General features: G+C 42.3%; 1 long non-coding RNA gene across 4 annotated transcripts; it reads left to right on the forward strand.

Annotated features, from left to right (window-relative positions):
- Positions 1-523: 523 nt before the first annotated feature.
- On the forward strand, positions 524-26,207 carry LOC111842600 (uncharacterized). 4 transcript variants are annotated; one of them, XR_002837943.2, is made up of 6 exons: positions 524-824; positions 16,778-16,912; positions 17,768-17,947; positions 18,290-18,403; positions 23,564-23,663; positions 24,435-26,207. It is a non-coding gene; the product is annotated as an uncharacterized lncRNA (long non-coding RNA). The 4 variants fall into 4 exon arrangements; XR_002837944.2 differs by having other exon boundaries at positions 25,474-26,207; XR_011981805.1 differs by having other exon boundaries at positions 18,290-23,663.
- Positions 26,208-26,604: the final 397 nt, after the last annotated feature.

Genomic DNA, 26,604 nt, shown 5'->3' on the forward strand with positions numbered 1-26,604 from the left:
GTATGTATATGGACCTTTGTTCTTGCTAATGATTTTATGTTTTTTACTGAAAAGCAGTATTAGGGACCATAACATTGTTTGCTTTATTTTTTAACGAGGAGTACATACGTGAAACTAATACCACCCAAGGAAACGGAAGATAATAAGTGCGTTTTAAACAAATTGCTGCTCAACAATGACAACACCAGCAGAAATAATTGGAAATTTATTACTCAAACTTACATAAACCACCGCATAATTAGGAGGCATTTTTTTCCAGAGATGTGTAATATACTGGTGAAAAGAAGAGTGATTAATAATGATGAATATTTCTGCTGCCACGCTTGAGTGGCTTAGTGTTGGTGTAGTTGCACATATTATGCAAAGAAAACCTGAAATCATTAGCATACATTGAAGCGTCGTAATTAATCTCACACACGCACTGATGGTCCTATGTGCGTGGGGTGTTAATGTGTCAGTTTGTCTTCCTGATATATCGCGAGATCAGGGTTAATGTGTCAGTTTGTCTTCCTGATATATCGCGAGATCAGGTTTTTGCCTTGTAGGGGTGTAAAGTAACAAGCTACATATCCACTCGTTAGTGAAAATACAGTAGTTTTTTTTCCAGAATTATTACTTTAGAAGTAGTTTAAAATTCTCTGCTATTTTACTCTGCTATTTATTAGTGTGTTCGCTACTTCCCGAGCTTACTGATTTTATCGGCTCATGTTCTTTCCTTGTTTTGACTCAATCGACAGCGATTGGACTGTTCATTTGCCATAGCCAGTCTTATCAATGTATGCTGATAATCAAAAAACTACAAGTTGCTGGAGGCCCGCATTAATGTGAGTATGAGAACATACCAGATTATTCTACCTGAGGGTAAAACCCACGTTCAGATCATCTACACTTTATTGCGCATTGCTCATTATTTTCTATGTTCTTATACATTAACCATTTGCATGTACTGTAATACTATATGTGCCTCTGGTTCATACTGTATAGTTTGTACAATCATGAGTTTATTGATTTATGTTTCAGCTATTAAAGCAATGTTACAAAAGTAAGCTTGTTATAGCACATATGGTAAAATGTCAGTGTTTTGTTTATGTACTTTACTAGCAGTGGTAAAGTGAGGTGTTCGTATTGGGTGATTGCTTTCTGGGCTAGGGTAAATACAGAGGGGAGTGATGGTGTTCGGGTTTTGGTTGATGTAGGGAGGGAGTGGGGAATACAAAATGAATTTTGAGCACAATAGCACATTTGGATATTGTTTCATTTGCCTCAAATTAGTTTGAAAAAAATGGATTAGTTTTTGGCAGGATGCTCTTTGGAAATGCGTCGGAGTGCATATCAATGAAATCTGGATCACCCTTTTGACGCTGCATTCAAACGCAAGTCTAAGCACATAAAATGCTGTAGTGAAACACATAGCGTTGATTAACGATTATGTATTATATTTTTATGTTTGAAAGGCATTTTTATTGCTTTGTCAGTCAAAATTAAAATATTCCTAGAAGGTTAATTACAATGTGTGAGTTCAGTTAATAAATTAGTGTTATTATGGGAAAACAATTAAAAATACTCACTAGCCTCAGAGTACTTTTTAAATAAGCTACTCTTTTTCTCTTCAGTCGTTTCTTGGTCGAGGTACATTTACTATACTCAGTTTTTTTATTGTAAGTAACAGTACTTTTACTTGTTTAGGATTTTTCGGTACTCATTCCACTCTTGTTGCCTATATACTTTTTAAAAATATTTTTCTATCATGCCTCCAGAAATGTGTCGACAAATGCACACATTAAAAATCAGAAACACAAGGTCTTTCATCTGCTTAACATAACTGGGGAAAAATACTGCTTAGATGTAGCTGTTTTAAGTTGAGATCTGCAGTGTTTCCTCATCATTAAGCTGACCATTACGTGTCGCGAAAACTGGGTCAGAGAGGAAAAGATGCGCCTGAATAAAGTAGAACCTGGGAATAGTGAGCAGACAGATAGAGCTACTCACTTGAAATGGATGCAAATATAAAACTGGATGGTAGCGAGAGGCTGGTCATGTTTGAAAACCACAGCTGGTTCTGGTGTCTGGGTTAGGCCGACACACGATGTTTGTGATGTTTTGAAATGACCGATGCTGGGGACGTTTTAGTTCTCATTTGTTATTAGTATGCGCTTTAAAGGGGTGTTTTGCTTTTCCAGTGACAGGCAAACATCCTGAAAGACAGCTGTGCAGTTAGACTTGAGGAACAGAGCACTGTTAATTAATGCAGGATGCTGCGTGATTTCTCGATGGTTAGCACTGACTCGGAGTAGCTGGTAATTTTTGTGTCTCCCGCTCTGCTAAGGCTTGTATTGACATTTTTGGAACATTTGCATGTCATTATGGATTTTATCATAAGTGCACATTGCATTTCCTATTTACACTTGTCGCATTCATAGTATTGAGCTAATAAATTGGGTATATATAATGTATAATACAGTATATACACATGCATGTATCAATTTAATTTATAAGCTCTCTTGTGCAGTCTAATAGAAAGTTAAGGAATCTGCCAAAATATACAACTGAAATACAGTCCATAGCACAGAGTAAAGCTACATGAATTGGATATCACATACATACAGTACAGTGCCTCTCTCACTATCTCTGGCAATATGGTCCCCACAATGTAATATATACATAATCCACACACAGACACACACACACATACTCCCCCTCCCGGCTCGCTCTCTCACACACAGCTGTTCGACTGACTGCGGCACGGTGCCATGCCTCTAAGATCACCGTGTGGATCCTGAATGAGAATTCCCTGGCCTATGATGGAACTGTTTCCTCATTAGACATGATCAGTCCATTGTGCCATTCTGTTTGTCCTAACAGGTTAATGGACCCCCCCCTATTATCTCCTAATTTGCATTTAATCTAATTAAATTAATAGAGCCAATAGATTTTAGAGCTCCTTTGTTTAAGAATGTGTGCCTTAATGCTCTTTATAGAGCAATCAATTATCTTCCCTTGCCAAATTTCACATATTAGTGAGTGCCTACAGCACTTTCTGCTACTGCGTCTGCCCTGCGGGAATGCTTTGTGTGTAATTACTGTGCAGAACTTCTGAAATTCATGGATTCTTGGTTATATTCACAGGCTTTGGAATCATCTGGGAGCCCAGACTCTCTTGAGTAGCTAGGGAATTATCTTGTCTTGACACGTTGCTTGGCTGTGAAACCTCAAACAGAGGAATAATGGCATTTTCCTTCCCTACAGACATCATGATGTGTGACCGAGGTGCAGGATTGGATGGTTCAGGTCCAAAAAAGTAAAAAAAAGTAAAAATCCAGACCAAGATTTTGTTTCAACCAACCAGCTGAGGACTCTGTGACTTTTTATACTCAGCTGGTTGGTTGAGATAAAATCTTTGGATACGAACTATCCACCTCTGCTTATTTACACATTTTGGCAATAGCTGCAGCTTACCGGCATTTCTGTATGAATTGTTGAGGCATAACCACCCTTTTTAATAGTGCAGGCAGCTTTATGGTTTTGCTCCTAACCAGATTGGGCTGGAACAGAACAGTCCCTTGCTATTTTGTCTTTTCACCGGCTGCTATGACCATATTCATATTTTTATTACCAGAATCTGTATGTGTTTAGCACTAACATAAATGGATAACACTTTACTTGACGGGGCACAAATGCTTTGTAGTAACTCAGTTACTACTGAAGTACAAATCATGAACAAATACAGTAGCTACCTGAGATAAAAGATGCATCATGATTCATTAATGATGAATAAACATGAGATCAGTAAGTAATTAAGACTTATTTTCTGATTAATTACTACATTACTGAGAGCATAATACTATATTATTTGTACACCTTCAAAGTTAAGTGTTACCCAGAAATTCTATAGATTTGGCAGTGGCAATCGATATTCAGCCTAATAGCCCCAAGCATAGATTAAAACGGACCTTGTACATTTATCAAAGATGTTCCTTCATAGCTACTTCAGGTTTCACCTTATGCTTAAAGAGAATCTTTGACAACCTTTCAGAAGCTGCACTAGATTTAATTTATCAAGTGTAGCTAAATGTTAAGCCCAGCTATCCGTCTCAGCCTCATTAAAGTCACATTTAAGATATCCTTTACAAGAAAATCGATTGTCGATTTGTGTATTGATTTAATCTATACTCCCGCCTTTCGTCGACTCACCATTTCAAGGGTGAACAGACTGTAGCTGCTAGTCCACCTTCTGAACTTGTGTTGTTTTGTAGTCTGCAAGGTTTGTGGTTTGACAGAGACCACACCGAAGTCTGTTCAGTGCAGTGGTTTGTTGGATCAAAAATATTGTGTAACTCAGGAGGTGTGCAGGATTTAGCTGGAAGTCATCTATACAACAATGCACAACACAAAGACACGAAGGCCCTTTGCATGACCTGAATGCTGGGGAAAAAAACAATAATTTTAATTGAAATGTAGCGTAGCTTCAGCTCAAGGGCAGTTGGGTCATCACAAAGCCTTTTTGTCTTTATTCCAAACTTGCTAAATAAAAGAATCTCAAGGTGGTGTCAGAGTCCATGGCAGTATTTTTTGTCAACAAACCTCAATGGCACAAGTGAAATTTACTTTTGTTTCGCTAAGTTGCTATAGACGTAATATGGGACTTCGATGCCAGGCTTTTCAATAGAAATTTAATTTGATTATTGCCAATGGGAGTAGGAATGTAAAACACTGACACAAATGGAACAATATAAAAATACAAGGGTCAACAAAACATGATTAACCTGACAATGTTTTCTAATCAGTGGGGTAATGCTTCCCAGATGCCATTTAATAATTGTTTCAAAATAATGTGTGTTAACGTCCGGGTGTATTGTTACAATTTCAAGTCCTGGTTAATCAAGCCCGATCCAGCCACTCCAGTGAGAGCATTAATTCCAAAATGTTCCTGGGCTTCCACTCCAGTGCAATGTCACCTTTATCCAAATCCATTCAGAGTCTGGCCCAAATACGGGGAATTCATTTCAAAGCACAGTCAACCTTAGAAGACAGTGAATTCAAATTCTCATTATTTGATTTAGCGTGCCATTTAATTAAGTCCATTCATAATCATTCCTAAAACCGTATAAAATATTTTAAAACATCTACATCACTGGTATATTCAGGCAAACCAAATCAATTATCTCGTGGTCAGAAAGAGTGACGTGTGAGCATGTGTTCTCCTGGGAAATGCATGTAGTGGAGTTACGTTTCAGTTCATTTGTGTGTTTGTGTGGCATGTTTATGCATTGTAGATTGGTGATTCACATTGCACTTCCATTGCAGGTTATGATTTGTGTCACATGCTCTCCGCAATCCCACCCAGACTCCATATCCCTCAAGTAATCACATTGGCAGACACAAATTATGCACATCCAATCCTTCCATATCACTGATATTGCCTGGATGCAACCTTCTGCATCAGACATGGTATTTCCTTAAGCGATTTCAGTGTGTTTCTAATATATGAAACAGCCAGAGAGTTATAAATGCTTGGATATAGAAAAATAAAACTCAGTGTTGCGTTTATATGAATCTCCTGTAATCGCTCTTCAGTGAAGCACTGACTACAGGGAAGGCAATTATCTGATAGTATGCAAAAGCAATCACTCCTGGGGGAGGGCAAAGAAAAACAGCAAAACCGTTTGCTGCATCACGTTTGATCAGACCTTAGCAGACTGGTATCATCTGAGACATGATCTAGGGAGAGTGTTACACATTTGTGTCCTGTTGCACACAACCACTTTTCAAGACCTTGAGAGAACATCTGTAAGCCCATTATCATAATTAACAATAACATAATCTTAGTACTAATCGTTGCTTCATTTCAGTCATATCATAAAGTCTGACTGTTGACAGTGTTGTGCGCTATGCAGAATAAAGGAAGGTCACACTGTGATGAATGTCGTCCTGTTGTAAGCTATGAAATGTATGCTCTTGTTCATTATGTTATTGCAAGGTCACCTACGAGAGCCAATGGGAGCTTAGGGATTATCTGTCCAATAAAGCAATTGTTTCAGGTTGGGGCGGACAAAACAGCAAACTCCAGGGTGAAGACCTACCTGAAAAATGTTTATGAAACGCGGGTGATTGATTAAGACTGCCAAAGCCATGTGGCGTTAAAGTCCTTTACAGTGCCCTGGTTGCAGGTGCTCGTGTTCCAGGGAGCCAGGACATCTACCTGAGGTTCTGCTCCGTATATTAATGCTAGATGATACATCTGCTCTCCTGGGTATGAGTCCATTCACTGCATTTCACATAAATCCAGAATAGTACATATTCTACTTTATTCCATTTCATTAACCCCCCTCCTCCCTCGATTCATATTCAGACCTGCTTAAAAACATTTACATTTATTTATTTAGCAGACGCTTTAGTCTGCATAAATAAAATATACGTACATGTGAGAGAAATACACACAGACTGATGTGTTTAATGATGGGAGATATTTGAGTATAAAGTATGGTAAATAGAACGGAATGCGGCAAATGGATAGGAAGACTTTTCCAGTTATTATAATTTACTCTGAAGGCAAAAGCAAAGCCCAGGAAACAAATGACTGGCGTGGGCCAGTAATTGCCCTTTAAATGAGCTTCTGTGACAGAGCTCTATCACCATTCCCACCAATCAGGCACAGCTGATCTGAGACAATGCAGACAGAAGGGCTGGTTAATGGGGTAACTAAAAAACAGCACCTTAATGATTGTTTGATTATTAATTAATTGGTTAATTAATAGAACTGCTGTTATGAATACACACAGTCATTTGTTGCCGTTTTTTTTTCTGTTAAGACTTTTAAACTTTATACTCAAACAGTATTCTGAATATATGGCATATTTGGGCTGATTATATAACTCACGATTGTGGATTATATAAGGCTGTATTTTTTTTATTTTATTCTGTATGTTGTGACTATAATTGGACGTTTATGGTTTTTTTTTTTGGTTTCACTCACGGGGCTAAACCGCTGGCCAGGGCTTCAGGCACTGGGAACTCGGAGCCGGGGCCCCTAGCTGCAGGCACTGGGAACTCGGAGCCGGGGGCCCCTAGCTTCAGGCACTGGGAACTCGGAGCCGGGGCCCCCAGCTGCAGGCACTGGGAACTCGGAGCCGGGGCCCCTAGCTGGCCCCCATCTACGTGGGCCCCAAGCAGAGCAGCATCCATTTTCAGTTTACGTACATAGAATTGTTTTTTGTGCTTGTGCAGTGAAGTAGTCAAACACAGAGTCGAGCGCAACAAAAGGGGTGTGGCAGATGGAATTTTAATATTTAAGATGCTCTCCTGTCTGATCTTTCATTCATCTTTATGACACAGCTGTAGGTTAACCCGAGCTTTGACCGATTGTTGATTTCAGTATCAATCTGGATACTGGATTGGAAAATGAATCGATAATTACATAGGTGACCGAGTCAGCAAATCCAGTTACTCGCAGTGCTGACAATGGATCACTGATAATTACATCAAAGAATGCCAAGAGTGACCTTGTCCCAGTAACTAAGGACGATGGATGCCTCTAACATTCTCTGAATCATTAGGCTGTGTTACAACCAATGCTTTGTAGTCCAATAATACTCTGTACAGTACTCACAGAAAGTCTTGGGATGTTTCCTTAATTTAGTAAAAATACTGCAAATTCATTGGTTTAATAACAAAAACTTTATTCCTTTGTTTACAAAATATATGTATCACATTAGAAGCAACCAGTACTTTTAAGCATAACATTAATTTCGAGTAGTAATTGTCAGGGTCAGCTCCTGTGATCTCAGTCTTTTGTGTCCCTTCCCCGTTTGGCCTGCAGGTGTCGCTGGCCATCCTGTCCCTCCTGTCAGCCTTTGTGTTGTCCCTGTTCCCTGTCAGCTGCATGGCTCAACGTGTTGAGCATGCAGTTGTCTGTGAACCCCTTTGTTGCGTGTTCAAATCCCACCTCCTTTGTTTTTGTAGATTTTGTTCCCTTGTGTTTCAATTGTATCAGTTTTCTAGTCCGTTTGTTTTGATTTGTATTCGGTTTTGTTTTTTTTGCATTTATGCCCTTGATTGTGTTTTTACCGGTCTGTTATCCCCATTGTTAGATTCTGTTTCCTAGTTTGAGCTTCATTTTTTAGTTAATAGTTTCACCTGCGGTCTGTTTTACCAACCCACATTAATTAGTCTCACCTGCCCTGTTAGTCTTGTTACCCCTCAGTATTTAAGTCCCTGCCTCAGTTCAGTCCCTCAGTGGTTTGTTGTATGTATGATGTGTGTTCTGCCTGCCCATTGTTGCCCAGACCCATTTGTAATTAGTCTTTGTTTATACCCCTGCTTCTGACCCCTCATGGTCTGTTTGTTTTGTTTTTTTGCAGTATTCCTAGTGTTTTCTGTTTCTGTTAATAAACCCTATTTGTCCTGTGAGCTGCAGGTGGGTCGATTACCTCCTTCCCAGCCTGCACCATGCAACACTGTCGCCCCAAATCTGCCCTGGTCCATGACAGTAATTCATTGAAACCCAAACTATAGCTCTAAAAGAGTTGTTCTGAGTTAAAAAGTTAATTGACTAACAGTCTTATTTGGGTGCTTTTTAGTTAGGAACAGTTTATGCAGCAACATAAAACACCAAGCATTTGTACTTAGTATCCCTTTGGGAGCCAGTGACTACAACTGCAATTAATAGCAAAATGGCAAGAACAGAACAGAGTCAATCAAAAAACTTATGACAGTTAATAAAAAGAAAATGACTGTGAGGAAGATATGTGCAGATACATTAAACATTTCTTGTCAATGGACTTCTGTTATGAAACCAATACATTTGCATTTTTACAGAATAAGCAAGTGTCCCGAGTCTTTTTGTGAGCACTGTATACAGTATGCTTTTATTATATGAAACAGAATAGATGCCTGAACCAGCAGTGTCCAACCCAACCTGTTTATGGCAAAAAGATGCCTTTGAAACAGCTCCATTGAAAATGAAGCCAAATGCAATGGAGGATGCCATGGACAGCTCTTAAACAGAGGTACTTGGGTACACTTACGAGTCGCAGATAAGCCCGGAGGCTCAGGCATAGTGCGAATGCATTGTCCTGCACTCAATGAGAGGACTGATGGGTTCTATGACCCCAGAATGGACCGTTTCAGATGATCGATGACCAAATACAATCCCGTTAGGCAAAGTGCCTTATGGACTCGGGTTTTGCAACAGGCTTCTTATGTTTATTTTTGTACCATTTGGTCATAGTAGATAATTAAGGCAATCAAAGGGGACAGAACAGGACACCATTGTGGTCACATGGCTGGAGTACGTACACAGTTTTCCAGGTACATTTGTGACTGCCCTCTGGTGGGTAAACCGTCTAATAACACCCTACTAGTTCTCTAGTTTTATTTCACTGATGACTTACTGCGTATTGCACCCCAGCCAGCAATTTCTCAGATAGTGGCCCTTCTCAGGAGAACAGCTTGTCCTGACTGGCCTTGACTAAAATTTCAGGTTTGTCCCATAAAATTCTCAGCTGTCCAGACTGACTTTTTACTCCTTGATGTCTCTACACGGACATTTCTCCTTTGGGCCTTATACCACATTTTCACTTAATTAGTTCTTATATTTATTATTTCTTTATTCTGCACCCATTAATACTGCGGTCTAGTCCTGGGACGCGGTTACACACTTCAAAGGACATCCGCGTTCGGGCCTTCGGGATTCCCGGCGTTCCTAAATAAATCCACTTTGTGGGAACGGGAAGAGTGCAGCTCACTCCCATGTGGTCAGAGTGAGGTGTGCTGCAGTCACCCGGGCCTGTAGTAAATTAGCTAGTGATGTGGATGCCAGCCGTGATAAACAGCAGATGAGTACAATAATAATGCCCAACTATAGATGGCAGATAGCTGGACCTGTAAAATCTTATGGGCTGTAGATCACATCTTGAAGGGCATCAGGTGCCTTATCTTCCTGTCAGGCCTCCTTGTCTGTCATGCAGTACTTAGCGGCAGGCCGGATTTGGGAGGCCGTGCTTTTAGGGATGTCCCGGTGGCCGCTGTGGGTCTCGGGTCTCTGTGACTTTGAACAGGATTTCGCTTGTTAGTGGATGCTCAGCTCGTGCGGGAAAAGTGGACCCGGCAAGCTGCTAATGCATCATAAAGAGTTAGTGTCTCTAAGGGGCTGTCAGTCTGGGAATAAGGAAGACGGATCATTACCCTCCTGTAGACTTTGAGAATGCTTACTCAGAAAGTGAAACCTCCACTGTGAGGAGAAGCAAAAAGGGTCAGCCTGAGGAAAAACACCCAAGAAGATGGTTGAATTACAAGAATACATCCGATATTAGATTATACGTCATGTACATTGTGCAAATGAGAATGAGCTAAAACACTGATTAGCCTTTGTCAAAGTGGTATAGTAACACCCATCCATAGATTATGTGGAACCATTTGTAGGCCATAAAAAGCCAAAGCAGGTGGAACATAATAATGTTCTTCCCAGAAGTCACCAGCAGATGGAGCCCCTATGTTTTACACTCACACTGGTTCTTCAGTAATGAATAATGAGCTGAATTTCCCACTGTTAGTGGAACCATTAGGTATTACATCACTCTCCGTGGCTGTTATTCGTATTTCCCCCACTGTCGCTCTGTTCATCCTTTATCTTCCAGTTTGTGCATTTCCCGATGGGAAAGTCACCGTGCATCATGGGAAGTGACACGTGCCAGACAGAGGCTGCTACTTAGAGAGTACTCAGGGCTGCCACTGGAATGTCAATGGCTCCGCAGCACCTGATGAATAACCGCTCTCCGCCGTGACATCTCGCGCCCTAAGATCTCCCGGCTCCACGATCGCTCCGGAGAATAACGGCAGCTCGACGGGAAATGACTTCTCGCTTGTCATCATCGTTGCCCTGAGGAGCTAGTCCGATTGCTGGGGGTGAGAGGTACCGGGCAGGGGGGAATGTCCGTAATTATCGCCTCCCTCCGGCCAAATCAAAGTCCGCACCGGTGAAGCGGGCGTGGACATCCATGCACTCGGTGAGCCGACACACGGGGAGGCCTGGATAAAGCAATCAAACCCCCACGGAGTGAAGCTAAGCAGGGCGCAGGCTGCTATTAGTGGGCTGAGGCAGCGCCCTGGGGGACCAATCCCTGGGGTAGGCGGGCTTCAGCCACGGGGAGCGGCTGGGCTTGAATGACACCTCTATAATGGATACATGGGAACATCCAATCTGATAGCCGGACCGATCCAGTTCTCCAGGGCTGCTGGCGTTTCTGCCACACTCAGTAACGACAAGGCTTTCCCAGCTATAAGTGCAGATTTTTACCACTAGACCGCTTGCTGGGCCTCTGTGCCAGACTGAGCCTGGTGCTTGATTTAGATCGTCAGCCAGCTGACGGCGATGGGGGATCTCTTGATGACAACGTAACTGGCATTTTTTTTTTCCATGGGTGGGGAGTTGTGGGGGTGGGGAGGGGTGCGGTGTCTCTTATAACCCTGTCAAGATCCCACAGCTTGCTGATTGCCTGCATTTAGGGGGAGGTTTTCAGTGAGGATCCCCTGGCATCTGTGGTAGGTGAAGACATGGGTCTGTTTGGCAGCGAGTTTGCAGGGGCCGTGTGCAGGTACAGCGCTCCCTCGGCATGCTGGGTATCCGGGCTGGGTTTCAGGGTCACCGTGAAAGGCGGAGTGTGGTCAGCAAGCAAATAGGCTGAAAAAACACACCATGAAAAAAGGGAGAGTTCTTCATTACGGATTATACCATTAGTGTAGATCAGGGGTCTCCAACTTCAGCCCTACACTCTCCATGGTCCACCACACCTGATTCAACTCAAGCAATGGGTGGTAATTAGCAGGGAAATAGAATCAGGTGTGTTAAATGAGGGGAACACCAATAATGTATAGGGCTGGGGCTCCCGGAGACCACTGCTGTAACATTTTTCTCATCTGCTTCGGGGTCAGCTTTCTTTTTGCAGTGACCTGAGGATCACTGGACTGAAATGAGTGGGCGTGCCCAGTGGACGTCCCCCCCAGCAGTCAGCAAGGCTTAATCACCACAGCTCTGTACCAGGAGGAGTATATGCAGCGTATAGATAAGGAATCTTTCTATTGGTTATCCTAAACCGGGTCATGGGGGGTGGGGGCTGAGGGTCTATGGCAGGACACATGCATGCAAGCCTCACAAAATGCTAGCGATTAGCCTAGCTTCACGTGCATGTGCATGCACTGCCAAAGCTGGGTTCGAATCCCCAACCGCCAGCAATCCACAGAGTCACCTTCTGATGATGTCTGGACAAAGTGATTATGGTAACAGAGGAAAAGTGGCACTTCTGACTAAAAACCCTTTGTAGCTAATGCATCATCTGGTGTGAAACAGACATGACAATGTGACTTGTTCTGGAAGTTGAAAAAGCACAAAGGTTTTAGACAGCAATTATATTTTTACTCTGGGGCACTGGGTTGGGGTTGCATAACTTTTTACGAATTAAAATAAGTATAAAAAAGTCTGTGTCATAAATGCTCAATCCATCCATCCATCCATCTTCCACCTGCTTAATCCAGTAGAGACTTGCAGTGAGCTTAGAGCTTATCCCAGCAGTCAGTCACAGAGCACAAGGCTGCAGTGCACCCTAGGTGGAGTGCACTGCAGCTTTACTGTAGGGCAGAAACACAAACACTCACACTGTCATACACTACAGGCATTTTGGAGACACAAATTAGCTTCACCGCATGTCTTTGGACTGCAGGAGAAAAGCTGAATACCTGCAGACAACCCATGTGCCAGGGGAATAAAAGGAACCTTTTCATCTAATATTTAGTTTTGAGTGGAGATCTGATAACACTCAGCATTAAAATATCCAGGAAGGCAAGACAAAAATGGACACCAAAGTCCACATCCTCCTGGTTTCACTGTTTCAATGAATGCTTAAATTACGTGACCTGAACACGCCACTGCTGAGGCCGTTTGTGACCATGTCCAATCAGGGACCCGAGTCTTTAAGAAAAAGCATGTTCTTATTTAGTGATGGTCAGCTCTCCCCTTGGCTTCTGCTCATGGGACTTTTACTTACAAAAAAAACTGTTCTGAAGGCTGAAAGAAAAATGATTGGCTCAGAGAGATAACCAATCAGATGTCTTGGTCCCGCCTCCTCTAGTTGCTTGGACCCATCTCCTCTACAATCTGATTGGTTATCTCTCTGAACCAATCCTTTTTCATTCTGCACTCAGAACATTTTTTGCAAGTAAAACTCCCGTGAGCTTGACTCCTTCCATTCCCCAGCTGTATTTACATACACATGTGTCTCCTAACACAGCAAACAGACGTCGTTGCGATGCCTGCAGAGACACTGTCAGCTGTCTGCAGCACTTCTCAGTTCCCCAGAGGAGCGTGGTCCTCCCGTATTCATCCCAGGTGTGTGCCTCACTCGGGCTTCTGCGGTTATTTCCAGGATCATTGTTTGTACCAGTGTCATCCGGGTCTTCCACTGCTGTGCCACAGCACACTGCATAGCGACTGGTTCCCGTGGCCGCAGACGGACATGCATCTGAATCTGATGCAACCTCACCTCGGCACTGTGGAAGTATCATGTCTTGGCTGCATGCTACCGAGTGACAGTAAACTGAACCGTGGCTGTAAATTCAGCCGCATTTGTACTTTGAGGCATGCATGAGTCCATTGCAGGAATATTGATTGGGAAAGAAAAAAAACAAACAAACAACGATGGCTGCAAGGCGGATCAGTAGCACTGTAGCCTTAAACCTGCAGATCCCAGCCCTGACACGGTGTCTGTGTTGAGCTTGAATGTTCCCTCTGTGGTTATGTGGTTTTCCTCCAATCACTCTTGTTTCCTTCTGTAGTTGAAAGTCATGCAGTCAGACAATTGGTGTCTTTAAACTGCGAACAGTGTGTGAGTGTGCAAGTGTTCCCTGTGATGCACTGGTATCCCGGCTTTGGTGTTCTTCGTGCCCTGAACTTTCTGGGATAATTTCCAAACCCCCCCCCGATCATGTACTGATTAAGCAGTTGTGATAGATGGACGGATAAATGAAGACTTGTGTGTCACAAAGGTACACATTTCTGTCACGATTTTTGGTAGTTTTGATAATTTTTTTCTTTCGCAGAACAGAATTTCAGTCAGACAGTTCAATCCCAAGTGCATTAGCCTCAGACCCAAAATAGCAGCACAGTTTGAACAGCTTAGAGATACTTCGATGTATCACTGAAATACAAGGTTATTTCTTTAATTTCACAGGCAAACTGTATCTGTATGTCTTTCCCATGCACCAAGGGAGTGCTGCACATGAAAGGGAGAGATTGACCTTTTTAAACTTTCTTTTTATGAACCCTAGGTCCTAAGATCCATCAGTCCTTTGAGTCATTGTGTTGAACATGAAACACTATATTTCCATCTTACAAAATAATCTACGACTAGTTCACTTTTCATTTCCACACATAGCCGCTGGTCTAGTCATTTCAACTGTGCTGGGACCAGACCATGGGGTTAACATTTTCCCTTCAGACATGCTGGTCAGGATTTAAAAAGCACTGAAATGATGTGGAAACGTCAACATTTTCCTTTGACTGTCAACATGTTTTGTCACCTAAAATCCGTCGCGCGGTGTGACGCGGTGGAGTGCCTCAGGAACAGAACGTGAGGAACCGAGTGAGAACAGAATCAGTATGAAGAATCGGGCATGAGGATTTTACCAGACTGGAAAGGGGTCGCTTTACATCCAGCTATATCACACAGTAACTGTAACTTAAGTTGTCCTAGAAAGGACATTTGCTGAGCAAATCAATTGCAATTTCTCAAATGAAATTCTAACTATATCTCATATAAAGACACAGACAGTGCAGTCATTCTCCTTCGAGGTGAACGTGGTTTGGGTTTTCGTTAAAATTTCGGAGTCTTATGTAGTTTATACAACTTCAGCGTTCCATCGGTGACTTTGTGATGACATTGTGGCAGATTCTATTCTGCAGGCTTTTGGGTTTCACTCCTCTATTTGCTTTGCCACGCAGCAGCAGTGTATTGTTGCTACCATGTGACATTACAGGGTGTTTTATTTTTTCATTTCTAAGACGCTTATGAGTGGTTGAGAGATAATTAAAAATAACCGTAGCTTCGTGAAGCACGGCGTAATAACGCTGTACAGCTTCAGGTTTCAAAGGCACTTCTCATTCCTATCTGAGACAAACTCGTTTTCCCGAATCTCAGACATGCTGGCTTAAAGCTTCGGACCACAGTGTCCAGAACGGTTAGGGGGGACGCCGCTGAAGGCTTTTAGTGTTAACGGCTGGGGAGGGGAAGGGAAAAAATAAGCTGACGGTAAGTGTCAGCGGAGACAGGCCCGGTTATGTAACATCTATTTTAGCAAGCCAATTGCGTAGATGAATCGGTTTACCTTACCTGCCCTGGTTTGTGCTGTAGCAGAGGTCCTCTTCCCGTGTGGGATCTCGCTGCTCTCTGCCTGTTGTTCTGCTTCTCTAGGTTCAACGTTGAGCAGGGCAGAACGAATGATCAGCCTGCTATTTAACCTCACTGTCGCTCTGAAGTTCCAGATCACAAGCAGTACTGTCAGGAAACCTTATATAAAAATATTCATTCATTCAGTCATCTTCTATACTGTGTGTCCTATGCATGGTTGCATCACAGGGCATGCGCACCATTGACACCAATGGACAATTTACCTCGATTTACCTCCAATTTACCATGTTTTTTGACTGTGGGGGGAAGCCGGGGTACCTGTAGGAAATCCCACCATGACATGAGGAGAACATGCAAACTCTACATACGTAGAGCCCATACAGAGACTCGAACCCTAGTGTGAGACTAAAAATGCAATTTGATTTAATTCATATAAAGATAAAACGAACTATAAATGTGAGTGACGCTCATGCAATAATCTTGTGGTACCGTTCACAGAGGAAAGATCATGTCTTACATGTGATCAGGGAGAGTCACCCGCCCAGAGGTGATGAAACAGTCACTTCACAGCTATTTAAATCCCCAGCTTGTCTTTGCTGGTGCTGTTGTTCCGCACTGCACCTGTGTTTCTGCCAGGTACATCGTCAGCCTTGCGCTCTGACATTTACAGAACTGTGCAGCACGCAGTGTCTAAACTGCAAAGATTACACAGAGGCTCTAATTGCATTAAATCCACTAACAAAATTCATTAAAAACAAAAAAAAGTTACAAAATCTCCTTTTTGCAGCATGACCAAAAAAAAAAAAGAAGAAAAAATATTAAGACAGAAGAAAGCATTTTCTGGAATGTGGGCCATGCCAGGTTGCCTTAAATGATGAATCGGGAGTGGAGGAATAAGCAATATATATATATATATATATATATATATATATATATATATATATATATATATATAAAATATATATATTTTTATATATATATATATATATATATATATATATATATATATATATATATATATATATATAAAAGAGGCGGGTAAAACAGCAGAATGCTGCATGGAGCCTGAGGATTCCAGTGAGCAATGGCATCCACAATGAACGGGCCCAGATATTTACTGCCACATCCAGGTCCCATGTGCCCAATTTTGCTTTAATCAACTCCACACATTTCCTAAATTGAACATATTTACTATGCATTGGCATACTAATGCATTTTTCATAGTTGCCTGGGCTTGATATGCATTTCTCTGAAAGACTTGGGCACTGCTCTGTAAACAAGTCACAGTTATCCAAGTCACGCTCACCAAAAAAAAAAAACAGTTAACCCCTACTTTGAACCATCCATCCATCCATTTTTCTGGAACCCCTTGTCCTGTTCAGGGTCGCAGGGAGTGCAGAGTCAATCCCGGAGGCTACGGGCGCGAGGCAGGGAACAACCCAGGATGGGGCGCCAACCCATCGCAGCTAACTTCTACTTCAAGAAATTAAATGATGATTTATTTGCTATTTGCACAAGTAAGTGGAAATTAAATTTGCATATCTCATCTTCTTTCCTCTAAGGGGCACACACACACACACGCACACACACATACATACAAGTCTGTAATTATATCTTTGTGGGGACTCTCCATTATGTGGTTTATCATTAATTTCTATTAGGAAAACCCAACATGATCCTAACATGACGACCTTATCCCCTACCCAGCCTTAACCTTAACCATAAGTAAGAAAACCAAATTGGTCCCCACGATGTAATATAAACATAGTCCACACACACACACACACACACACATACACGCACGCACGCATATATACAGCTGAGAGTGATCCAGCACCCCTGGAGCAATTTAGGGGGGGCTAAGGGCCGTGCTCGAGGGCCCAACAGCCATGTGACTATTCTGCCAAGAACAGGATTTGGGCCGTCCAATCACAGCCGCCGAGCCTTAAACCGCTGAGCTATACACCAAAAAAGAGCTGAGTGCCTAGAATGAGAAGGAAGGAGCAGAGTAAGCCCCTCCCACTGCACACCACCCAATGGGATTACTGTCAGCTCTTATAGCTGGCATTTCTGCTATACTTGCTGATCCACTTCTGTACACCAGCCACATAACAAAGGCTTGGGATGTTCATCTTTCCTTTATCATTTAAGCTGTATCATTCTATGACATGAGCGATGTCACCGTGTTGGGGATACCGTCTCAATTGAGCAGGAGTCCCTGACACAGAGCCAACTTGAAATGCTCCTTGGAATCAATTGAGTTATGCAAGGGATGATGCTCTTTGGGGTCTTGAATTAAGACTAAAGCCTTCCCTGTATTAAAATTTGACATCGAGCACGGAATGTGCAATAACACCACCCCTGTCCTCCAGGGCGCTGAGAGTGCCACCAGTTTACCGACGACATAAACGGACGACGCAACCAGACAGCTGTCCATATCTCCCAGTGCTGATATCACCAGTCTCTCGGAGCCAGCACTCCACCCCACCTTGATCACAGACCTGCTGCCGAAGTGACTTTTAAAAAAAAATTTCAAAGCCAGCTTCCTCAAGGTAAAATCTGCAAGGTCAATTTTTCAGTTTCATTTCCTGGGGCTCATCAGCTCTGAGCCCCCGATACGTTTTTAATCACTAAAAAAAAAATAAAGTTTTTTTTATATATTAATAATGAGACAAAAAAATACAAGCAAGTTATTAGAGAAATATGCAAAGAAACAAGCAATTAAACATAATAAATAAAACCCAAAGAAAATAACGGCGAAAATATGTCAACAACAGGAGCTTTATCATTCAAGGTTGTGAGGATTGCCATTTAGGGGGCAATGTTGTGTGCAAGTGTTCCAGATTCCTATCATATTTATTTTTATTTGATTTTATTTATTTTATTTTCTGAAGGGTGGGAGTAGTGTTGACTGAGGAGGCAGACCAGCCACGCTATCGATGTCCAATGATGCAGGAACACCTTCTTGATGAGGAACCATTTCCTAATGCAGGAACATGTTCAAACTGGTAATACACACATAATCGGCACAACCGGTGCTGTCTTTCAGCTATGGATGTTCTTTTCCACTTCACTGCAAAATAACAAGGTCGACCTTCCTATTAACATCAGCGTAACAATTTATTTTGCAGTTCATTATTTTCCAAATCAACTCACTGTTTAGGACGCTGCATTTCCTGCTCAAAAAAGCCACTCTGCATTTATGCCACGTGTCACAGCTCACAGTGTGCAGTACTTTACCGTGCCTTGTGGGAAAAGTGCAGGATGGCAAGGCATTTGGGAAGCCTTTTATGAAGTGTGTTAGGTCTAATTAGAAAGTAGCAATCGGATATATAACGAGTTTAGATTCTCTAAAAGAGCGGAACCTAGCTGAAAGCCTGATTGGTCAAAACATTTAGTTTAATTTACACTGATTTTTGAAAATCGTTTTAATATGGTGTGAGAAATGAGATAAAAACAGAACAGATTTTTTTTTCAGAAGTTTAATAATCTACTGAGAGGGGCAAAAAATAGCAATTATATAAATATATGGTGGCATCATAGTAGATTTATCTCATCATAGATTTGATCCACCAGATTAGAACTGCACTGCTTATTGGCAGAACAGTCAACAGTGTTGCCGGAGAATGTCCTGACAGGAAGAATCCAGTTATATGAATTGCTTGGATATTTTCATATAGCCATTCTGATTATTTCCTTTATTTCCAATTATTACATTTTTAGCAGATGTATTCATGCCAATGCAGCAATAGGAGGTTAAGGGCCTAGAATTTGAACCAGCACCTTTCCGATCACGGGCACAGCAACCTAAACTGCTGAGTTGCACCTAAGTGCTTCTAATGTGGTTTCAGGTGAGGTTCCAGCTATGACTAGCACCAAAATATTTTGTCCAAGTAATTAGAGTAGGAGGGACAAACCAATTAGACGTCTTGGTCCTGCCTCCTCTACAGTCTGATTGGTTGTCTCTCTGGCCCAATCATTTTTTATGATGTTCTCCCCTAAGAACATTTTTGTATAAGTAAAACTCCCATGTGCGAAATTCCACAGTCTATCTTCTACAGGGTTTCGAGTGCCACCCCTGCTTTATCAGCTAACAGCACATGCTCAAGGTTACTCCAAGAAACACAATTCAAATCTAAGCAGGTTCTAAATAAAGCTCTGCTTAAACAAGGCCCTGTGAACCAGGAAAGTCTCAGACAGGTCATGCATCAGCTCCTATGTGGCCTGAAACAAGGCCAATACTGCTTTCTGGGGCATTAGGGCATGCAGATGTTCCGAGCGAGTTTGCGGTCTAGACGTATCTTCCCGATTTAGACATACAGCCAATGTCAATATAAAAAAAGGTGTATTTTCAAAATACTGACGTGCTGTGCTCCAATATTTAACTGCACGAGCGCTCTGGGGACCTGGGCCACTTACCTATTGTTGTTTTGCTGGGAGAATGATCTATCCATCTGCATGTTACCTGTGTTTTGAAGCCGGCAGAATTGCAGGACACACTTCAAAGGGATTTTGTGCTCCTTTATCAGTTGTATTTGGGGATTAAAAAGAATAGAGACGGCTTTGTTGCAGCTCAGTAAATTGTATTGGCTTTTGAGTCAAATGTAAAATCGGGAAAGAAGCAGCCAGAGAGAATGTAAGTGACCACAAAACCCTTCAGGAGGCAGTCTGACAAAAGCCAAAAGATACGCCCCTTTCTGGAAGTCATTTATGGCTGCAAAAGTTGCGCTGTTACATTTCTGGCCACTTTTATTTATTTTCTGAATGACAATTCTTGCTCTTTAGGACAAGCAGTCCTATAATGTAAAGAATGTGCCTATTTTCCACAACAAGGACTTGTATTTGGTAAAATAAAATCGTGTATGATAAGCCTGCAGCGGCTCTCTGAAACTTACCTCCATTGTTAAAGAACATGCTGTTGCTTTCAACGTGCAGATTTACTGGAGGGGTTCATCTGTCTTGTGGAGACTGGTGCTCTGTAGATGTCCCCACAAAACAAACACAATTTTTTTTTTTGAATGACTGCGTTTTTTGTGTAAGGTCATCTCCCAGGGGGGGGGCTCTTGGTAACTGAAAACTGCAAGTGCAAAAATGTGTGTTTCTCCAGTTTTCATTTATTTGTGGATGCGAGTGGTTTGGCCTTAGGGATTGTTAATAGCAGTAAAATGAAGGTTGAAAGGAAGCCCTTAAAAGAAATATGCGTGGTTATGGCACGCTGCCTGATTTCTGTGAAAGATGACAGGCAGAAAACAGGGGACTCACTAGTGTGGAAACCGAATAGATGATTACAAGTTGTGACATTAAATTATGCCATATAATGCCTTTCTGGGTTAAAATACAGAAGGAACTGAATTGTCTTTTACATAAAAATAGAGAGCATGAGTCCATCCAATGACAGTATTCGGCAGTTAATGTTGTTAATGTTATATAATCACATGATAACTTATTTTGTAAGCATGTGATAACTTATTTACCAGGGGAAAGAGATAACAGTTCAACTACTATTATTTTTTGAAAATGTTTATTCAAACAACACGGGGGACATTTTCAGGTAACAGGAGTGGGTTAGAAATTTGCTGGGGTCTGAAAAAACATGAAGATAAAAATAGGGATGAGAGGAAACTTCAGAAAAAGTGAAAATAAGGGACATGGTTGGGAAAAACTCAGACAGACTACAATATCAAATCCCCAAGGGAAGAAAATGCCTAGATTGATGTGTGGTGGCCAGCCAGACTAACCACTGACTAGCTGTTACTGCTCTTGCTGTATAGCCTGGTAATTGGATCCTGTTAAGACATAGGTAGGGTGTAACCTTATGGGTCTTCCTTTCCCTCTATAGGGCACCCAAGATGGCTGCTCTCTCTATAGAAAAGCCTGACTGTTTGATGTTTTATTTAAAAATGTATGGTAATGAAGGCATACTCTGGTGGTGAGTAAAGTTCACATAATTTGTGTGAGTAACTTTCACATGCTCTGGGTGTGAGTAACTTTCACATGCTCTGGGTGCGAGTGACTTTCACATACTTTGCATGTGAGTAACTTTTACATGCTCTGGGTGTGAGTGACTTCACATGCTCTGGGTATGAGTGACTTTCACATACTTTGCGTGTGAGTAACTTTCACATACTTTGCATGTGAGTAACTTTCATATACTTTGCATGTGAGTAACTTTCGCATGCTCTGGGTGTGAGTGACTTTCACATTTGGTTGTAATGGCAGTGTTCAATGGATAGCCTTAGAAGTCATGCTTCTGCTTACTGATGGCTAAACTGTGAAGAATTGGCCCAGAGAAAAACTTTTATAGTGCTTATAAAATGTTTATGTAAAAAAATTATTTTTACGTTTTTAAGCCAACAAGGAAAAACCACTGAAAGTGATGACTCTGGTTATGACATCACTGAGCGTTATACAGTCGGGGCCAAAAGTTTTGACACAAGTATTGTTGCTTCAATGTAGATAGTTGCAGATTTTTGCCAGATGTTTCTATGGAATATTGAAATATTACAAGCATTTCATAAGTGTCAAAGGGTTTTATTAACAATTACATTAAATTTATGCAAAGAGTCAATTTTTTTTCAAGACCTCTGCAATACGCCCCGGCATCCTGTCAATCACTTTCTGGACCAAATCCTGATCAATAGCAGCCCATTCTTGCATTATCAATGTTAGGAATTTTTCAGAATTTGTGGGTTTGTCTTTGTCCACCCGCCTCTTGAGTATTAACCACAAGTTCTCCATGGGATTAAGGTCTGGGGAGTTTCCTGGCCATGGACCCAAAATGTTGATATTTTGGTCCCCAAGCCACTTAGTTATCACGTTTGCCTGCTCCATCATGCTGGAAAAGGCATTGTTCATCACCAAACTGTTCTTGGATGGTTGGGAGAAGTTGCTCTCAGAGGATGTTTTGCTACCATTCATTATTCATGGCTGTGTTCTTAGGCAAATTTGTGAGTGAGTCCACTCCCTTGGCTGTGAAGCAACCCCACACATGGATGGTCTCAGGATGCTTTACTGTTGGCATGACACAGGACTGATGGTAGCGCTCACCTTTTCTTCTTGAGATAATCTTTTTTCCGGATGCCCCAACCAATCGGGTAGGGGATTCATCAGAGAAAATGACTTTACCCCAGTACTCAGCAGTCCAGTCCCTGTACCTTTTGTAGAATATCAGTCCTTCTTGACACCAGGCCATCCTCTAAAAGTCTTCGCCTCACTGTGCGTGTAGATGCACTCACACCTGCCTGCTGCCATTCCTGAGCAAGCTCTGCTCTGGTGGTGCCCTGATCCCACAGCTGAATCAACTTTAGGAGACGGTCCTGGCGCTTGCTGAACTTTCTTGGGCTCCAGTCTTACTAGCAGCAATATCCTCGCCTGTGAAGCCCTTTTTGTGCAAAGCAGTGATGACTGCATGTGTTTCCTTGCAGGTAACCATGGTTACAGAGGAAGAACAATGACTTCAAGCACCACCCTCCTTTTAAAGCATCCAGTCTGCTATTCTAGCTCAATCAGCATGACAGTGACCTCCAGCCTTGTCCTCGTCACTCTCACCTGTGTTAACGAGAGAATCACTGAAATTATGTCAGCAGGTCCTTTTGTGGCAGGGCTGAAATGCAGTGAAAATATGTTTTTTGGGTTAGATTTAATTTTCATGCCAAAGAGGCACTTTGCAATTAATTGCAATTCATATGATCACTCTTGATAACATTCTGGAGATTATGACAAACAAAGGCAGCAGACTTTGTGAAAACCAATTCTTGTGTCATTCTCGAAACTTGTAAGCACACAAGTGTCAGATGATTATAACACTCCAATCTCTAAAGCCTCTATTAGACAGTATAACAATATGTGTCTTGGTAGATACTCTGTGTAAATATTTTATTCAGGTATAACTGATTGACAGAATCCTCCTAGTTTTTTTGGGGGGGGGGGGTTGTGTTTGAAATGAGACATAGTCTACTATGTTCAGCTAAAAAAACCACAGTCCTCTACCTCCCAAAAGGAACTTGTTAAATGTCTTTTCTACCCTACTTACGTCAAAACAATAGCGCAACATGATACAGTGTGATTTTTCTTTCACAGTTGGCAAATCAGTTGCGCTGGGAAAGAAGATGGATGTTTTTCCAATGCTTAGGCCTGAAAGTTTGCTTTCTCTGTGGGAATTTGTCTAGGCGCAAAAGAATCTTGGCATGCAAACGTGGCGGCACCTGCTGACGATTCCAGTCTTTCTTCCTCTGAATGTAGATTCAACAGACATCTGTGGCTTCTGATGTAAGTAACTTCGGTACCAATGTAGCCCCAAGTGCAAATTTTCAAAACTGAACAATAATGACCCAGATTATTGGGTGTCTGCCTTCCTGTACACATATTTGTCCAAAGTGACCCTCCCACAACACCGTGGGATGTGAGTGGAGGATGAACCCAGGTGCTAAGCGTCTCGCTCAGTGCCAGGATGCTTGCTAGCTGGGCGCTTCGGTTACGAAGATTAACATGCGGAGCAGAGCGCGACGTAGGACAGACACCTGAGAAACCGCGTTAATGAAGGACAGACGGCGTTATTCTCGTCTGTCGGGTTATTGTTTCTATGGAAACGAGAGACAATTTGCCTTCAAATCAGCCTGTTATTTTAACAGACCTCACCAAAGGGAATTCTGTGGCTATAGGTGCGACCGACACACGCGTGACGTCCCTAAGCAGGGGGGCGGGGGCGGGGCGGGGCAGGCGCTGGGCTGTTCGCTCAGCTTAGGAATGAAATGTTGACCTGCAGATTCTGTACTGCTTTCCAACACCTTCTTCTCAGCGTATTGTGCCTATGTAAAATATCGTAACATCCAGCCATTTTATGTAACCGCTTGTCCTATTCAGGGTAGCTGGCTGTTTGGAGCCTACGGGTGCAAGGCAGGGAACAACCCAGGATGGGGTGCCAACCCCAAGGGCAAAATACTTTAATATTATAATTATAATCCAAAATAAATATAAAACACCCCAGGTAGGTGATCATTTCTGTGCCTGTTTCCTATTTGATGGTCATGATGTGTCTAGATCTGAGAAAACAGCTGAAAGAGCTTCACTTCAGAGCGTCAACCAGGCTGGGAGTAACAGACTGGAGGCTGAGCCAATCAAAGTCAGGACATCTGACAGGAATATAGCAGAACAAATCAAAGGGACTTTGGACATTTTACTTAAAAAAGCAATTTGGAAAAAAAAATCTATTAAATGAAAATATTTATAACAACCCGTAACAGAAACTGGAATGGTTCTCAACAAGATGCGTTAAATTCATTGTAAGTAAAATCCGTCTTACAAAAGAGTGTTAGGATGAGTGTGGAGCTGATTCTAGGCAGGACTAGGCATAAAGCAGGGGACACCCTGTCTCTCTCTCACACACACACACACACACACACATAGTCGTGTAAACATATCCTTATGGGGACCGCTCATTCATTTCTATGGCAAAAATGCTTAAAATGCAGGGGTGGACAGTTCAGGGCCAAAAAGTACAAATCCAAACCAAGATTGTGTTTCAACCAAAGAGTCGCAGTCACAGAGTACTCAAATAGTTGGTCAAAACAAAACCTTGGCCAGGGTTTTTACATTCTGGACATGAAATATCTACCTGTTAAAATGTAAATTTAATTTATCCCCCTCCTCCCATTCACAGATACTCCCCAGGTTACGATGGACCATGTTACGATATTTTTTACTTTACGATGGGTATGCCCAGTTGTAGGCTAATGTAAGTGTTCTAAGCAAGTTTAAGGTAGGCATTTTCGTCTTATGATATTTTCACCTTAGGATAGGTTTATCAGAACGTGACCCCATCGTAATCCGGGGAACGTCTGAAATTATTATAGATGTATAGCTGTGAACTGAGTTCAATTCTGAATTACAGACTGTGTGTGTAGGAAGAAGAAGGGCAATATGGATGTACATTATGGAGGCACACAGCAGAGAGAATGATGTCCTCCTATATGTTGGTTCTTCTATGCCTTGTCTGGATTTATAGGTTTCAGGCCAGATTCTGACTTTGTTTGATCATTTGCAGATAAACCAAAGCACCTTTTTTTTCATTAACCTGAAGCAGGAAGGCTCTGACACCGGACCAGGTGAAGCATTTACGCAGCCGGACCTCAGCTGACCTTCTGACTCCCAGACGAAGCGTCTGTCTGGCAGAGGGCTCGCCCAGGCTGCCTGCCACGCTCCGACTGCCATTACCGAGAAACCCTGACCTCGCCGTGTCCGTCTCTGACAGGGGCTGTATGAAGACGGATCGCTCCGTCTGCACTCCTGTCTGCTCATCCGCGAGCGTCTTTCCGCGCGGAGTTCGGTGCATTACTCCCTCCGCTCTGTGCCCCAGTGCTTTGTTACACTTCCTACAATTCAACCAACTGGAAGACAGTGTGTGGGGCTGTACACAAAAAGCAGGAAATGCACATTTACAGTGGGGCAGGAAACCAGAAAAATATATCGTCCATCATGTCTATATATATAGTCTATATATATATATATATATATATATATAGGTTTTTATATATATATAAACAATTACATCGTATTGCACTTGGTTGATCTATTGTAACTGTACTCTATTGTGTTGTCCTGAAACTACAATTTGAAGTATTATATTCAAAAGAGTAGATATGACAATGTCATAATCACCTTAGATCTTTAGAAATGGCACAGCAGAGATCTGGAACCCTTAGCAAACTGTCAGGGAAAATTCTGTCTTTTGCCTCGTTTTTATTCAGATTGTGCCTGTATTCTTTCCAACAAAGCGTATTCATAAAGGATGATGTGCTCTTGTGTTTCACTAAATCCAATGACTCTGCAATCTCTCCCCATTCCTTTGAAATTCCCCTCTCTCGCTGGCAATTTCGCTGTACCCGAAACCTCTTCCGTGGCGAGTGTCCACTAATATACCTGTGGAGGACTGTGGGTAAACCGAAGTGACACCTCTATGACGTCACGGTGCAAGCCAGGCCCCGGGAAGGTGTCGGCGAGCGTTTTGCACGTGAAACGTGCGTCTCGTTGTCAGAGCCGGAGAATGGATGTGCGGAGCAACCGAGGCAATCAAACTCTCCTTCCCTCAGCAAAATGCGAGACACGGGCAAACAACCAATCTGAGGCTGACTGATGCCCCATCCAATTCCCGAATCCATCACGCTGACCGAGCGCTGTCAGCTGTTTGACCTGCGGATCGGCCCAATCGGGC

This window comes from Paramormyrops kingsleyae, chromosome 12 (genome assembly GCF_048594095.1).
Source record: "Paramormyrops kingsleyae isolate MSU_618 chromosome 12, PKINGS_0.4, whole genome shotgun sequence".
In the NCBI taxonomy this organism is placed as follows: domain Eukaryota; kingdom Metazoa; phylum Chordata; class Actinopteri; order Osteoglossiformes; family Mormyridae; genus Paramormyrops; species Paramormyrops kingsleyae.